Source organism: Carex rostrata, chromosome 33, assembly GCF_964058835.1.
Source record: "Carex rostrata chromosome 33, lpCarRost1.2, whole genome shotgun sequence".
Taxonomy (NCBI): domain Eukaryota; kingdom Viridiplantae; phylum Streptophyta; class Magnoliopsida; order Poales; family Cyperaceae; genus Carex; species Carex rostrata.
This window is the reverse complement of record NC_135950.1, coordinates 2,927,743-2,941,949: the sequence shown is the minus strand read 5'-3', so window position 1 is coordinate 2,941,949 and position 14,207 is coordinate 2,927,743.

Below are 14,207 nucleotides of genomic sequence, written 5' to 3'. Positions count from 1 at the left end.
TTTGACATTTTTTGGAATTTTTTTACTATTTATTAAGCAATTTTGAAAGTCACTGATCTAATGGTCCAGAAAATTTTACTGTTTTTTACTATTCATAGCTAAACACCAATTTTCAAAAATGCTTAATAAATAGGAAAAAAATTCCAAAAAATATACAATTTGGTCTCCAAGCACATTTCAATATGGATTAAACATCTAACGGTTCGGATCGGTCGTTTGGGCTTTCAAAATAAAAATACGGCGTGAAGTAGAAACGCGTTTTACTTCGCAACTCACCGTAGCTCATCTATATATATAGGGGTTGACTAAGCCTAAAATGTTTTTTTAGCTCCCGGAACAAACGACTTGGTTTTCCGATTTTCAAAGTCAAAACAGTCGATCCAAACTGTTAGATGTTCAATCTATATTAAAATGTGTTTTGAGACCAAAATTTATTTATTTTTGAATTTTTTTACTATTTATTAAGATGGTTTAAAAATTGTTGTTTTTCAATGGTGCAGAAATTTAATAAAAACAACGATTTACAAACCATCTTAATAAATAGTAAAAAAAGTTCCAAAAAATGTAAAATTTGGTCTCCAAACACATTTTAATATAGATTGAACATGTAACGGTTTAGATTGTTGGCTTGTGTTGTAATCTACTTGTCTGTTTGACTAGATTTGCAAAACATATATAAATTGCATTTTACAGTTTTTCATCTTGAGATATTGTGCAGGTTCATGACAACAGAAGATTCAATAATTACACATCAATGATGAATTAATAAATTGCTATACAACATCAACGATGTAGTCATAAAACACAAGACACTAGACAGCAGAAACATCATTTCAAGATTAGGTTAATTAATCTGTAAAATTGATAAAATAAGCTTGAGAATAACTTAAGTGAAGCCTACCGTTACAACAGTCCAGGAACCGTTGCAATGGAATAAATAAATCCTCAACCAAGTCAGTGATGGTTTAAATTGATCAGAACCATCACCTGACGATCGGCATTCCAGAGGATTTCCGTTGAGGAAACAATTGCAACGGTCATTTGACCGTTGTACATAAAATTCACTGTTATATACAAAAATCCACCGTTATGGTTTCCTCAGTCCAAACCTGTGTAAATTGACCTACCGTTGTAACAGTGCATGAACCGTTACAATGATCGGGGTAACTTACCTCATTTTTATCAGCTCTTTATAAATAGAAACGATATCAAGGTTTGAAAAATAACTCTAGCCGCCTCCAACTTCAATATTTTGAATTTCTAGATCTAGAGAAAGCCGTTGTTACTTGTGTACTTAAACTTCAATACACACAATCAATCTCAAGCTTATTAAATCAATACAGCAACTCTTAGAGCGATCATGTGAGATCAAATCATTTATCCCTTGAGACCTTAGTTGCTCACCTTGTTATCCTTGTGCCTTAGTTGCTTACTTTGTCATCTTTAAGTCTTTAGTGCTCGTGAGCCGATACCGTGCTTGAGCCATGTGACTTCCCAAAAGATTATAAGGGCTCACCAGTTTCACCTTGTACTCCTTTCTCATTGAGTAAAGAAATGTGTGCCATCTCAAAGGTCGCAGGCCCCAAAGACGTAAGCGTTAGTGCTGAATTCTGTAAACAACTCTCGTGTCAAGTGTCTCTAAACTTTACTCTTTATTTTATCATTTATTATTTTAGTTTAGAACCAAGTTATTTGTTCTGGAGGTTAGAAAAAACCGTTTTGAGCTTAGCCAACTTCTATATATATATCCAATAAGATGTAGTTGAAAACTTTGATTCAAATAATTAATATCTGATGGTAGCAGTCAATGCTTGGCCAACCTAATTTTATTATATAATATTCTTTCAGATGAAGATTGTCGCTTTTATTCTTAAACTTTTGCTTTCTTAATTGTCTGATTGTTGGTTTTTTTGTTAATATTTTTCTTAGTTTGATTCGAACAATAATACATTGCTTAATTGTACAGGAAGAGGATTCCTATATATCACTTGATTGGCGCTAAAACGGTGATACAATCAACAATCACATGTTCCAGAGCAGAGGCTAAAAGGAGACTTCAGACTTGACTAAAACATGCACTTTTTGAAAATCAATATATAGGTTGGACCGTCTTCACATGTGATTCATTCATGTTTCATTGTGTAGTCTAGTCTCTTGACCTTAGCGATCAATTCATTCATTCATGCCTCTGAACCAATATTGTACCGTTAATGCCTCTGAACGAATATTGTAAATATACCTTGGTCGTCGGACGAACAGGGTACCGTGAAATAATTAATTGAAAATAATTAAAAATAATTGACTATAATTAGAAATAATCGGCTGATTAATTGAAAAAATTCATTATGATTTGGTCACCGCCAAGGCGCTAACGACTAATCGGCTGATTAATCGGCCTAAACGAACGTTTTTTACCACACTGCTCTAAGATTTTTTTTATAAATCAGAATTAAAAAAAAATTATGAAACCAACATGATTATTTTTTTTTACAAAATTAAATCATAAGAACTGAAATGTTATTTCGGTTTGAATTTTTTTTTTCCGGACCGAAATAGCAATTCAGGCCGAGATATTTTCATAGTTTTTCAATGTATTTTTTTCTCGAAATCTGTAAAAACGACTGATCCCGAAATTACAATTCAATCTAAAAAAAGGGGGGGGGAGCGAAATGACATCTCGATTCTTATATATTTTATAAAAAACAAAACAATCAAATTGGTTTAGTAAAATCTATTTTTTTTATTTATGATTTCTAAAAAAAATTACAGCTCTGAACCCACTCACTAAACAGCAATATACAACTGATGCATCGTCTTCTTTTATATTAATTTTATGGTGGAGGAATCTTGTTGCTTTTTGGTTGGGGGAGGATTATTTTTTGGTTGGGGGAGGATTAGTTTGAACGAAGGAAAGAGCTAGCGGCAGTTAAGCACATGAATAAATCGGCCACGTGTCAGTCAGAGGGCCAATGCTTTCTCAGGTAAATAGATAGAGCCTAGAGGTAAGAGGTCTGACTGATTATATATTAAAAAAATGAAACATTTTGAAAAGTTGATCATAGGATTAATTGATCCCTTCTCGTATATATATTTTTTGAAAAAGCTTAGTAGAAGATAATAGAATTCAATGATGACAAAAGATATATTTTTTAGATGTGGAAGTTCCTTTTTCTCCTAACATTTTGGCCCCTCTCATTAAATGCTGAGACTGAGAACAATGAAAAGAAATTGGAGCAGCAACCAGCAAGCAAGGTAGGTTTTAAATGGAGACGACATACAAAATGCACAAGCATAAGTGGGTCCCTTTAGAGTATATATTAAAGAGTAGAACTAGGGTGTTCTTAAGCTCATCAAAGTGTTTGGTGAACTTGACTTCAAAATCCAACAAATCGGTTTCAAATGATGAATCTGAACGTTGAAACCCGCCTATTTTACGTGCCATGCGTCTACATGTGAAATTTTTAAACATTCGAATTAGTTTAGTATAAAGTCAAGCGGTCAAAAAATGAATGCACTAAAATTAATTTATTAACCTTCTAATTTTGACCGCTTGACTTTATACGAAACTAATTCGAATTTTTAAAAATTTCACATGTAGACGCATCACACGTAAAATAGGCGGGTTTCAATGTTCAGATTCATCATTTGAAACCGATTTGTTGGGTTTTAGAGTCAAGCTCACCAAACACTTTGATGAGCTTAAGAACACCCTAGTTCTACTCTATATTAAAAACTGAAACATTTTTAAAAGTTGATCATAGAATTAAATATATATATATAGGGTCCGGCTAATTTGCTGCCGGCAGCATTTTAGCCGGAGGTGCTGCCACCATTTTTTTTATTTTCTGATGTCCAAACAACAAATCCAAACCGTTAGATGTTTAATATATATTATAATCTACTTGGAGACCAAATTTTACATTTTTTGGAATTTTGTTACTATTTATTAAGCTAGTTTGAAAACCGTTGTTTTCAGTAAATTTCTACAGCATTGAAATCAGCAGTTTTCAAACTAGCTTAATAAATAGTAAAAAATTTCCAAAAATATAAAATTTGGTCTCCAAGTAGATTATAGTATAGATTAAACAGCTAACGGTTTGAATTTGTTGTTTGGACATCACAAAATAAAAAAAAAGGCCGACAGCAAATTAGCCACAGCCTATATATATAAGGGGCAGATTCAGCATTTTCTTCAGGGGCAATAATATATCGAATGGTATTTAAATAGCTAATTAGATTTAAACCCATTAACTAATTGAGTACTCGATAAAAAAAATAATGTTTTGACTTAAATTTTCCAAAGCGCTGACTTGTAATTTCTGATTCTTTAACTTATAATTCTAATTACCAATCATAATTCAAGAAATTTATTTTGATTTTAATACTAAATTTAACCCGAATTATAAATCAAATATCTAGAAGAAGAAAAAAAATTAAGATAAGACAAAGTCGATCAGTACCGATAGATCACCACTAAAATTCAAAATCCAAGGTATAGCCATGTATATTTTGAAAAGGCTTAGTAGAAGTCTAGAAGATCGTAGAATTAAATATAACTGGACATCATCTGTCAATGATGACAGGAAAGATAGATATATTTTTAGAGGTTTCCAATGTCTCATGTCTTTTATACCTCATATTTTATATCTTTGTTTTCAATTTTCAAATTGTTGATCCGAATGGCTCAACGTGATATGTATGCTAAAATATCTCTAGGGATGAAATTTTATAACTTTTGAATTTCTTTTTACTATTTTTTAAGATAAGTACAAAATCATTGTTTTTGGACCGTTAAAAAAAACAATAATTTTCTACTTATCTTAAAAATTATAAAATTTCATCTTCAACTATATGTTAGTATGAATATCATGTTAAACATTTCGGATTAATAATTAAAATTTTAAAAATAAAAATATAAAATATGAAGTATGAAGCGCATGGGGTAAAAACCCTCCTCATTTTTTAGATATGGAAGGTCCTTTTTCTCCTAACATTTTGGCCCCTCTCATTAAATGCTGAGCAGAAAGAAAAGAAATTGGAGCAGCAAGCAAGATAGGTTTTAATTTTTAAATGGAGACTACAGACAAAATGCACAAGCATAAGTGGGTCCCATTAGATTAGAGGTACTTGTTGTTGTCTTTTCAAGATATGAATCGCAACAGGAGACATGCATTGGTCAATTCTCATCGTATTGGTACATTTCTTATCTACAATTAATACGAAGAGTGATTGAATTACACTTTTTTTTTATGATATCGAATTACACTTTATATTTTTAAAGTCTAAATAGTCGATTTAAACTATTCAATATAATGGATATGTTAAAATATGCTTGCAGATCAAATTTTACATTTTTTTTTAATTTTGAATTATTTATTAAGAGTACAAAAATTTAATGATCTGAGTATAGCGATTTTGTTAAATACTTAATCAATAGTAAAAAAATTTCAAAAAATATAAAATTTGATATGTAAGCACATTTTAATATATCCATTATGTTGAATTGTTTGGATCAACTATTTAAACTTTGAAAACTTTAAAAATCGAGAGTGTAATTTGGTGTCACAAAAAAAAGTGTAATTGGATCCCTCCTCGTAATATATTAATCAGTATCGTAAATTTTAATTAATTAATTACATCTGAATTCTTAACGAATGGTTCGAATTTCAAACTTAAATGTTTAGTTAGTTTATCAGAATATGGGTAAGAAAATAGGAAAATTAAATTGATGAGGATGACATCTAAAGAAGCAACATATATCAATCCTAAGTCCTAACAAGTAACAATGAATGAGTCATGCATTGTCTACCAACTTTTGAAGACAACTATATCTCAATAAGAAACATCGCTACAGCATTACATTTGTTCTCTAGTGGATCTAGTCCATTTTTTTTTTAAACTAAACCAACATTGCATGAATCAGGACCTCATGATTTTGAAAATTTTAATCATGTAAGTTGAAAAATAAATTGAATTTTCATTTTCTTAAAATTATTATAATTTTGTATCCCCTCGTAAAATACTACATGTGTGGTTCAGTGCTTGTAGTCTAGTGGTTAAGACTCTATTTTATACTTGAGAGATTTTGAGCTCAAATCTCGCCAATTACTACTTGAGAGATTTTGAGCTCAAATCTCGCCAATTACGATTCTGATTAAAAAATAAAATTTCAAATTAAATCAACCCTCCAATCAAATATTGTGTCTTCCGTAGATTCAGTGCATTTTTTATTTTAATTAGACACGTAATGGCTGTACACGATATGATTAAAATTAAAATTAAATAGACTTAGGAGTGCTACAGTGAAAAGACTATTGATATCTTACTTCTTTTTATGTTCTCCTTCAATATTTATTTTAATTTCATGATCCTTTCTTCAATACATATAATTAATCTCATCACGAATAAGACATATTTCCTACATGCAATGGAACTAAAAATAGGCAAGAGCCTTTAATTTGCTACATGCTATGAAACTAAGAATTTTAGTTGGACAATTTCATTATATTAGTGCTATATTTAAGTTGTAATTGATTTTTAAAAGAAATGTCACGATTTAAGTTAAAAGTCACAATTTTTATATGACATGGAAGTATTGAGAGTTAAATCATTTGTGGTTTTAATAATCTTCAACATTCTAAATTTTCTGCTTTCAATTTGTATCATATTTACAAAAACTTTTACCCTTCCACAAATATATTTTCCTCATGCATCCTTGCATGCATTATTTTGCTGAGCAGCATCCTCTTAGCATCATGAGATAATTTTAGGACAATTAAAGAATAATATAACTTAATGATCTAATTTGTCAGTCTGTACAATGACTTCATTATTTGTGTTGAATGAAGAAATAAAAGAATTATATGTTCCTATTCATCTTTGAATTTTGTATATATTTTTAATTTGTGTTGCAAATAATCTTAAAAAGCAAATGTGTATGCACTTATATGCACATAAAGTTGTTGAATTCAATTAAGCAGCCATTTTGTTGTTATTTCTTTCATTGTTATTTATTATTCAATCTTATAATATATCTCCGTTGTAACCCATAATATTTCTTTCAGCTCCTAACTAAATTTTATACCTTCGCTCAAAAAAAATGATGACAATCAGAATTCAAGACGGAATCAAAAGATAAGATAGAGCGTAATAAATTATTAGAATCGAATAGGACCATATAATTGTTTTAAATGTAAGTATTTTTTTTTTTTTTATTAATAAAACATAACACAAGAAGTATACTTTGAAAAATAATTTGTGTGAAAAAGTAGCCAAATATATATATGGCTGAGGCCTGAGACTGAGTCCGTGTGGCTTTTGCCACAATTCGCTTTCCCTAATTGTGAAATTTGGTCTCAACCATACAAACCTAAGTGGATACTTTAGGAGTATGAGATTGACTTGTCGCATGATAGGCGTATTTGATAAGGGCCTGTCGACAACGGAAATTTTTTAGAGAAAAGGTAACGTTTTCGGACTACAATCTTCCGAAAATTCCCACATATAAAAGTTTTTTCTTTTTAGCTTAGTTCCGACGCGCTTTCAACTATCATAATTTTAACTGACATAATTTCAAGTACAATATGTATATTTACAGAATAATATGTGTATATTCACAGGATAATATATGTATGTTCACAAAATGTGGTCCCCAACAGCTGTCAAGCGTTTTTAACAGCTTTTACGCATTTTCATTTGGGACCACGCGGTTTCATCTGCAGAACATCCATTGAACTTGTTTATAAGATTATTTTCATAGTATTACATGATCTAATTAACTTGTTTATAGTATGCTTCCAATTTTTTAATATATGAAAATAGGAATATCAATCTGCTAATTCCTAACTTGAAAAAATTCGTAGAAAAATCTGAAACATACAGTAGTTTATGGTAAATGTTTTGGGAAGTTATTTTTTTTTTCTCTTTACAATTAATTTTTTAATAGAATATGTTATGCTAACAACAAATTTTGTTACATCGTTACTAAGCAGGTTCGGTTCCAAGTAGCGATTATAGCGTCATAACGAAAATGCTAAAAAAAAAAGTTAACGTGAATCGTGTAGTCATAACGAAAGCTATCCTACATAGCTTTTTTTTGTTTAAAAACTTATATTTTATATTTTTACTAATTATCAACATTATCTATGATAATTATCTAAAGTCTAATAGAGTAATTAATAAGTAATACACAATTTATTAAGGAATTAGAATATTCATATTGAACCAGTACAAAGTCCAAATTGTTATTCACAATATGTCTAATAATATCATAAACTATTTATCTTTAATCTTTTTCCATTCAATATAACCTAAGCATCATGGCATAAACTATATTTTTTTTCTAATAAAAAAAGCCTAATCATTATGGAATAAACTATCTATATTTTTTATTTAAAAACAACATCAATCTGGACCTCGAAAAAATTAATCTTTAATATTAATTTTCAGTTGGACCTTTATATGAAAGTCTATGTAACATAGCGTGCGCTATAGCATGTAGCACAGATAGCAGACCGCTATTACTGCTATAGAGGTCATAATTGAAATTACACATTTTTATTCCATAACTTAGCATTCAAGATTCGAAAACGCTATAGTGTTGCTATTACGTCGCTATAGCACACTATTTACAACACTGGTCTCAACCATACAAACCTAAGAGGATACTTTAGGAATATGCTCACACTATTATCTACTCTAACCAATTTCAAAGTACAATTATTTTTTCTAAACATAAGCAAAGTTCCCCTAACAATTTCAAACTAATATTCCCAACTTGAGAAAAAAAAAAGGTTGTTTAGGCCGATTAATCAGTCGATTAGTCATTAGCGATAACTAAACTATTACAATTTTTTTTCAACTAATCAGTTGATTATTTCTGATTATTCTTCATTAATTACTTGACGGCCCATAAACGCTCTCTCTCTTTGCAAATTAAATTTCTACTGTGCTTCTAGCAAATTAAATTAGTGAAATACATAGTTCCATCATGCATGGAAGAGGAAGACTTCGTTTTTGTCATTTATGAGTTTCAGTACTTTGTCTAGGTTTAGCACATGAAACAATGATTATTATATTGCGTATCATTTCTGACAAAACAATAGTCTAGTGATTCAATCCAAAACCATAGGCGAAAAAGCACAAAATCATGTGGTGGTTGGTTTGATTCAAATTTTGATCAGTCGTCTAAACCTAGCTACCAACCCAAAGATTATTTTAATTTAATTTAATTGGCATTTAGTAAAAGATGCAAAAGGACAAAGAACAAAGGTTCCTTGTACAAAACGATAGTTGATACTGCATGCAGGTGTGAGATGGTACTGACCAAGTCTTACCCTTACACCTACCTAACACATGCTTCTCTCATAAAGCATTTGTGCTTTCCTTTGGAATTTAAATAAATTTAAAATGAAATTAAAATAATCACTGACAGTCCAGTGAGGGATGAAATCCCACCGTGTAAAGTACTTGTTTATCATTTTATTTCAATATTTTTTAAGTTTATTTCACATAAGATCTCGAGTTCCTAAAACGAATAGATTTAGGCCCTGTTCGGCTGCACAGTGGGAATGAGAATAGGAACGGGAATAGAAAAAGTTTGAACTGAAATTTACTGTTCACGTGGGAAAAAAAAATTCAGTCTGAGTGAATTTTTTTTTTCCCACATGAACAGTATTTTCGGGATTACATCCGAACAGGCCCTTAAGTCACTACATTACATAAATTAATTTTAACGTATTTATACATCTTTTGGCTTTTCAATATTTCATAAAATAAAGTAAAAAAATACATATATAATCTCTATATAGAGAATTAGAGATTGACTAATAAGCTTTTGGTAGTACTTCGATCAAAATGCTACAGATTCAAATTTTAAAAAATTGAATTTGAAATTTTGAACTAAATAGCTTAGTAAATTGATTATATATATATTGAACTTGTAGAACACTAATTTTTACTATTTTTGAATTTTTTTTTATTATTTTTTATGATTTATGAAAGATAGCAGAAATTGGCCTAAAAATAAAAGAAAATTGTCAATATTTTAGACTCTTTTTTTTTAATCTTTCATAAATTAAAAAAAATTAAAAAAATTGAAAAATAGTAAAAATTGGCATTCTACATGTTCAATATATAACCAATTTATTGAGCTACTACTTAGTTCAAGTTCGAATTTGATTTTTTGAAATTTGAATCGGTAGCTACTGAAAACATATTAGTCAATCTCTCTCTCTATATAGAGACATTGTTTTAAAAAATAAATGGAATTATCAGTTTGGACTCGTCAACTTTTTTTTTTTTTTTTTAACTCATGGGAATTAGTTCAAAATGGTTTTTATATATACTAAGGAACCAAATGAACGCGTATATATTTGAAGGGATAGACATTTTTCAAAACTTGAACTTGTCGTTTGAAAATTTTACTTTGAAATATTAGTGTAGAATATAAGACAATGTCAAGTCACATGTAAGGAAAAAAGAGACAATGACAATATCTCGGAAAATTATTACGATATTGTTTCTTGAAAAAGACATTTATATCGAATAACTGACTTCCAATCGTTCAATTTTATTCATTAAAATTTTATGAAATAGTAATTTCGAAAAGAAAGGGTTAGTACTTACCAATGTTGTAAATCGATTAATCGGTTAATTAGTTATTGGTGTCGATCAAACTGTTAAGAATTTTTCAAAGTAATGAACCGATTATTTTCAATTAATCAATTGGCAGTATCATATTCGTCCAACAAATACATACTGTTATTTACAACGCTACTACTTACCAATGTTGTAAAAAACAGCTGTTTAGGTCAATTAATCGATCGATTAGTTATTGACACTAATCAAACAATCATAAATTTTTTCGACTAATCAATTGATTATTTTTAATTAATCGATTGACGGTATCATGTACGTCCAACAAATATGTATCGTTATTTACAACACTGCTACTTAACAATATTGTAAAAAAATAGATGTTTAGATCGATTAATTATTGACACCAATCAAACCGTCATAAATTTTTCTAACTAATAAATCGATCATTTTCAATTACAGCCAATTATTTCCAATTAATCGCTTAACGATATCATGTCTTTGCAACAAATACATACCGTTATTTATAACGAGTTTGGCTAGTATAACATCTGTCATTTTAGTCTATATAACACCAACTCTAAAACCTATCAAATCGACTTTAAACAATGAATCCAAACCGTTCAAACCGAACTACTTCATTAGTTGTGCGTTTGCATATAAAATTTATAACTTTTTGAATTTATTTGGTATCAAGTCAAGCTGTCAAATGTGTGAGTTTTTAAATTAATTTTAATACATTTATTTTTCAAAACTTTTACCGCTTGATTTGATACTAAAATAACTCGAAAATATAAAAAATTTGCATGTAAACACATCACTCATAAAATAAATTAGTTTGAACGGTTTAAATTAGTCGTTCGAAATCTATTTAATTAATTTTAAAATTAGTAACATGTAACACCGATATCATACTAACTGGACTCATTTATAACACTGGTACTAACTAGTGTTCCCAACGTTCCAAAATCAGCATGCACTTTTATTATATTATACGTACCTAAAAAGAATAGAGAATTAATTGAGCATATTAAATTAAGACGCCGTTGGGATGGTCATGCTTTTAAGTACCTAAAAAGCAACTTTTTAGATTAGAGTTAAGACCGAGGAGAAGAGAGGAATGTTGTTAGGACTTAGGACCAGCACTTTTCTTGCCAGCTTTTATTCTCACCGCGCGTGACTGTACTCCACCTATTAACACTGGTCCCGAGAATCATCACATTGCACTCCCTTGCATCCCCTCCAATGCATGTATGTATCAAACTCATCCATCCAACCATTTTCAAAAAATTGATTCATTTGACCGTTGCCTCGGGAGGCGTCTGTCTTTTAGTCTGTGGTCCACGTGTCAGTTGCTCACCCTGCTCATGTGGGGTGGGATCGTAAGATTTCAGAAATCTGGTCTTCCCATGTTACATCCTGTAACTAGTTGTTGTGTGGATCAGGTTCTCTGATCCAGAACGAAACACTAGTCTTATGCTGATTTATGTATCATCTACGGTGCAGTTATTAAATGGTAGACCTGAAACACGGATGATTTGACAACTATGTATGTCAGTGACGGAACGGTCGACTAACTGCCTGAAATTTATAATTCAGCCCTCAAAATTATCTTTATCATGAAACATCCCGCATGCACCGCACTGTATAGTCTGTCTCTATCATCACTTCATTACAATACTGATGCTGTACACCGGGACCAACCTGAACTTTCACCCAAATTGTATTGCGCCGTCCGGCTTATTGTTTTTGTGGGGCCCACTGTCGGATCATTCCCGGCTGTCAAGGCCATACTTCGTGGGGCCACACGCCTTTGCTGCGCTGTGGCACACTGGATTCCGTTTCAAAAAATCTTGCTCGATCTCTACAATTGTTCAAGGATTATACTGCAATTTATAATTCTTGTGGAAAATAAAATATTGCGGAAAGCAGGTAATTATTAATTTAATGATAAAATTAACATTTATCTTATAATAACTTATTTCATCGAAGTTCAATGACTACATTAAGCTAAATTCGATAGTGACAAGCAAACTAAATAATCTAAAATGAAGCTCAATAAGACCGAGTAAAACAATTTTTTTGTTTATAATGAGCATATAGATAAAAAAAGGAAGCAGCTAACAGTCCCCGGTCCTTTGTTTATAATGAGCATAATGATAAAATCTCGAGACTTTTTACACTAATTCTATAAACAAGTTCATTAGATTTTGTAATACTATGAAAACAATCCTATAAACAAGTTCAATGGATGTTCTGCAGATGAAACCACGTGTTTCCAGATGAAAACGCATGAAAGCTGTTAAAAACGCGTGACAGCTGTTGAAAACGCGTGACAGCTGTTGGGGATCACCTTCTGTGAAAATACACATAGTATCATGTGAACATACACATTACACATATTATCCTGTAAACATACACATATTATCCTGTGAATATATATATTGTACTTGAAATTATGGCAGTTGAAAGCGCGTCGTAACTAAGCTAAAAAGGGAAGACTTTTATACGCGGAGATTTTCGGGGGACTATAGCCCGGAGGACGTTGCATTTTCTCATAAAAAAAAAGCTAACTATTTTCTAAAATATTTACGAACCTTATGATAATACTATAATTAATTGCCAAATAGTTGTGACTTCAAACATCAAATTATCATTTACTTTAATTAATTAATTGCCAAATACAATTTCTTGGTCACATGACGATTAATCACTTCCCAAAATTGATTAGTCTGTTGTAAGATTAAAAAATTTAAACTTATCATTCCCGTAATGATATTGTCTTTAAGAAAAGTTAAATTTTACGACCTTTTAAAATATTTTATTTATTACTGTAGTAGTAGTTATGTTCTTGAAATATAAATTGTGTATGTGTAACAATTTTAGATGGAATGACTATAATATGAAATGACTATGAGCATTTGATCCATACAATTAAAAAAATTGTAGTGGAATTGAAGGGTTCAAAATCCGCTCCATCCGGACCCACTGGATCTGGAAATAAATCGGTGTCTATCGGATTCCATCAAGGCGTTAGATCATGATCTGACGGTCTGTAAGAGATCATACTTCACATTGAATCATTCGCTTGACCGTTTGGTTTGCTGGTAGCAGCAATGGCATAATGGTTATTTATTGTCAAACAAAGGCCCAGATTACCGGCGTGACAGATGGCACCAATTATAATTAGCCCGTTAATCAAGTAACTGCTTTAAAAAATTTTCTTGCTGCAAACAGCTCTCAATTAAAATAAAAATGATTTTAAATATAGAACATCTTGCCCACTAGATTTAGAAATAAATAACATATTTAAAGCTATGCATAATACATGTCAACAAATATTTAATATTCATCAGTGAGAAAAAAATAGTTTACCATATTTGGATATTGTTACTTAAAATGTAGTTATGATAATTTTATTGATATAAATTATTAGAGTATAATAATATTTTAAAAAATAAAATGCAAAAATTTAATCACTTGTCAATCTATCTTAATAAGTTTTTTTATTAGTGAGATGGTTCCCGCACATCGTCACATGCACAGACCTGATTTGTGCATCAAAATTCTATTGTTATGTGCAGAAAAAGAATAGAACTAAAAAAAAAAAA